The 4,576-nt window shown below is 39.7% G+C and overlaps 1 pseudogene; it reads right to left on the bottom strand.

The window, feature by feature from the left end:
- Window positions 1–1,526: 1,526 nt before the first annotated feature.
- LOC102812305 overlaps window positions 1,527–4,576 on the bottom strand; it is a 46,321-nt pseudogene continuing 43,271 nt past the window's right edge.

The raw sequence follows: 4,576 nt of genomic DNA, 5'->3' as shown, positions 1-4,576 counted from the left end.
GAACATTTCTTCACATGTTTGTTGGTTGTCTGAATCTTTTCCTTGGTAAATGTCTGTTCATATCCTGTACCCATTGTTTAATTGGGTTCTTGTTAGTTTGTTCTTGTAGTGCTTTCCTAATTTTTTCTAAAGTTTTCTTCTGCTTTCTTGATTTCATCTGCATCTTTCTCAATGTTCCTTTCAATCTGTTGAAAGTTCCTAAATATTATTCTTTTTTTTTTTCCTAGTTTACATGCTCTCTGTATTTTTTTTTTTAAGTTTTTATTGTTAATTGAGTGAAAGTTTACAGGGCATATTATCAGTTTTACATTCAACAAATCATACATCTTGTTTCATTGCAATGATTATAATCCCCTCCATGTACTATCAGATAACAGTATTTCTCTCTATTCACTTTAGCTCTTTTTTTTTTTTTTTAAATTTAGACACTCAGGCATATATAACAATTTACACCACCAAAGAGCACATTCTGCAAGTCTCCCTCCTGGCCACCAGCTCTCAGTCCCTCTCTTCCCATGAATCTAGAGTCCTCAGCTGCTCCATATCTCCATGTTCCCATCTCTGCTTCCATCTCTGGTGCTGCTGCTTCTCTGGATAAGTTCTTGCATTCCGATTGTGTACTTCTCTCTTGATGGTCCTAGGGTCCTTTGTTTTTGGACTGTAAGATTAACTACTCCCCTGTTTTTGTTACAAAACTTCTACCTTTACAATTGTGACAGTCACAATTAGTCATAACAATTTCTATTGAATCATAAGAATCTTATCCCCATCTCTTTTAACCAGACCCATCTAGAAAAGATGGGGACTCTTTCTTCCCCTACACATGCTTTAAAAAAAAAAAAATCATTTATTAGTTTATTTGTCTCTACTAACACGTTAGTCATTCATCATTTAAATGCCTGACTTCATTAGAAACCATTTTAACACTTTTTCTCCCTCCCACCATAAAAACACAATGTAATTTGCTTAAAACAAACAAACAAAAAACTATAAATAAGTATCTGGTTCCTCACCCTCAACTACAAGGTACCTCGGTGACAGCAGTTTATAAATCAGTCAGACAGTAGGCTGAGGGCTGAGTTTCAAATGATCTGCTTCAAAGTACTAAGCTATGGAATTGACTCTGTCCACATCCTAACACATATATACAACTGAACCCACCAATTAAAAAACAAACAAACATTAAGTAGTGTTGGACTCTTCCTACTCAACTATTAGTTTCAATAAATGTAACTGATCTTAACATTGTATTCAGAAAAAATATTAAGACTCAAGGTCTCCAACAGTTTGGAGTACTGAACTAGATAACCACTCTAAAGACACTTCTGGCAGACGTAATGCATTGTTTAAAGAGAGGTTTTGAAAACCTGCTGCTGCAGGTTTTGTTCCATAAGCATGTATGGAAAACACTGATCTCAATCACTGTCCACACAGTTTTACTCTTCAGGCAGTCCTTTGCCATTGGTCAGCTTTAACTAAGCCAGAGTCCAGCAGGAAAGTGCATGGTGCACCAGATTCACCATCTCTTAGGTTGCTACCATTTTGTGTTCTTTACTGAAAGGTTGTACTGAGCCAGGATTTATCCACAACAAGTCAGCAACATGGACACTTTTATTGTGCTTCTTCTGATCCAGCATCTTCTCCCTGGCTTCATCATGTACAGACAGGTTCCAGGGAGAAAAGTTAATGGCATAGAGGTCCTATATTTTAGGGTGGTCAAACAGATAAGATGCACACACCTTAACACTGTCAACCACTTTACTTTAAAAAAGTTGAACATCTTTTAAATACTGTACTGCAGCCTCTGAGTTTAGAGGATTTGTGGTATCAATCTTGTAGAAAATTTTCCTTGCATACATTAATACTTGCCAGCTATGATCATGGTTCCATCTCCACTGTGTAAATGCTCTCTTCACATCCATTTCACCTGAGGTGGGATCAAGTAGCAGGTGGAAGACAGGAATATCAAACATCAAGTGTGGACAGTCCCCATCTGGGTTGTTGTCAAGGATGAATACACTGTCTTGATAAAGACCATGCTGTATGAATATTACTCCAAATCACATTAACATAGAACAGTAAGACGGCTGCACATAGATGCTTGGTAACTTCTGCCTCACAACCAAGGTAAATTCTGTAAGAAGAGAGTATTCCAGGTAGAAGGATCCACAAAAAGCATGTGTGCTATTTGAGTGTGCTGCTGGGGCAGGAAAGATGTGGGTTTAATTATGGGCAAAGCATTTTTGGGAATAGAAGGCAGCTGTTTCTTTGGAAAAGTGGCGGAGGACTTGTTCTCAGGTCCCCTGTTAACATCTTCTCTTCACCACCAGATCATTTGCAGACAGAGCTTGTGGACATGTTCCAGAGAGGTACATAACATGTACTCCAACAAAGAAATTCAGTGTTCTGAGTTATCAAATTCCCGTCCTCAGTATTCACTTTACTACTCCCACTTGGGTGTTGATTCTGTCTGGGAAGTTTTCTTCATTTTATTCATACTGCAGGGCAAAGGGATGGAGCAAGACAGCCAGACTTGCCCTCCCACCCCCACACACACTCTTAAATGAAACTCCTTGAAACCTTATAAATCAGTCACTTCATGCCTTTATCACCCCCTCATTTTAGGTAGCCATTGCCTCAGTTGCCTGTCCCTATCAACCCTGTGTACAGAGAGGATAGCATTGATACTTGCTGTGAAGACTTCTTCCCTCTCTGTTGGTATTTAGAGTCACTACCTCCATGAGTATAGGTCAGATTCATCAAATTGTAGCAATTTACCCTCATTTCCTTTATCAAAAATGTTTTGTTTGTTTGTTTTATCTTCCTCTAGTTAAGTTCTAATTATCAAGCCATTGAGGCTAGGTCAAGCGGGTGGTCTGTAGGTTTGGGTGTTCTTGTACATCTCCCCTCACTTCATATCAGCTGGATACTTCACTTTCAGCTCTACCCCTCTGTGACTATATCCTTGTCCATGGGCTCAGGTGTCCCCAGGTCTCACCACACTTTGGACCAACCAGTCCTTCCTCTTCTCTCTCTCACCTCCAGGTCAACAGGAATCAATGGACTGTGATTGAACTCAGCCTACTTCTTCATTGCTGCCTTTCCCCTCTTCTACTCAGCAGTAGACCAATGTGGTCATCAGCAATCTTACATGCCTGCTCATGTGTTCCCTTTGAGTTTCAGAGTGGGATTTGTCCCAAAGGAACTTGATTGCTTGCCTTCATGGCTTCCTGGTGAACAACTTGCCTATTCTTGTAGTAGTGTCATACTGCCATTTTTGTTCTGGGTTTTTCCTGATGATCTTTCTTTGAAGATGTATCTTCTGTCACTATAGTTGTTCCAGGCTGCTCTGCTTGTCCTTTCTAGAGGAAATGTCCCATCTCAGAAGGTTCTGGATGGGGCTCATGATTCCACCTAAGGACCTATACACTACAAAGGCTCCACAAGAGACCTATTTCACTGCAAAAGTTCTAGAACCCCTTTTAGGTATTCCAATCAGTTATAGGCTAAAGACGGGCTAACAAGTTTTCTCTAATCATGCTTCCCAACATTCCTTTCTATCCCACTCAAGTGTCTATTTTACAATAGTAGTCAAGGGAAACCAATATTCGTGACTACCAAGCATCTAAGTATTATTTCCCCTCTTCAAACTATGCCCAGATCCCTATATCACAGAGCCCTGTTGATCTAAGCGTGAGCATACATCACTACTAAATATCTTTCTTTTGAATTATTTTTCAAGTACTTGCCACACAATTTCTTACCGAGAATGGTCTTCTAGCTCTGCATTTTGGTCACTTCTTTGAGTCACTCTGTTTAATTTCTTCTTATGAACTGAAATTGTTTGTTTCCTCTGAGATGTTGTGGTGTTGTTTGTGTATTTAGTTTGTGATTGTAAGTTAGTGTGTTTTTAGGAATTCACCACCCATGTCATGACGAGTGTGATAGAAAATGTGAGTACACATGCAGTTCTCTGCTTGTTGTTCATGTAGCACTGCTCAGGGTAGGTTTGACTGTTGTTGGCAGTCAAATGATCCAATGATCAGTTGGTATAGGAATTATTAGTGGCCCTCACCCATTAGGTGGGGCTGCAGGAATTATGGATGTTACTGGGCTGCATGGGCAGGTTTGTTGTCTCCCATTAGGTTGTTGTTGTTAAGTGTCATTAAGTTGGTTCTGACTCACAGAGACCCTGTATAGGGTTTCCAATGACAGGCTGGTGAGTTTGAACCACTGACCTTGTGTTTTAAACAACATTGCAGTGCACTGTTTATCCTACAGTGCCACACCTGGATTCCTCTAATTAGGGAGACCAAAGAAGCTAGTGATCATGAACATTTCTTCATATGTTTGTTGGCTGCCCGGATCTCATCCTTGGTGAAGTGTCTGTTCATGTCCTGTGCCTACTTTTTATTGGGTTATTTGTCTTTTTCTTGTAGAGGTGTTGTAATTTCCTATATGTTTTAGAAATGAGCCCCTTGTCTGATATGTCATTGCAAAAGATTTTTTCACATTCTGTGGGTTCCCTTTTTACTCTTCTGGTGAAGTCTTTTGATGCACATAAGTTTTTAATTTT

The sequence above is a fragment of the Chrysochloris asiatica genome, unplaced genomic scaffold (genome assembly GCF_000296735.1).
Source record: "Chrysochloris asiatica unplaced genomic scaffold, ChrAsi1.0 scaffold00108, whole genome shotgun sequence".
NCBI classification, from domain to species: domain Eukaryota; kingdom Metazoa; phylum Chordata; class Mammalia; order Afrosoricida; family Chrysochloridae; genus Chrysochloris; species Chrysochloris asiatica.
This window is presented reverse-complemented; position numbering and strand designations above follow the sequence as displayed.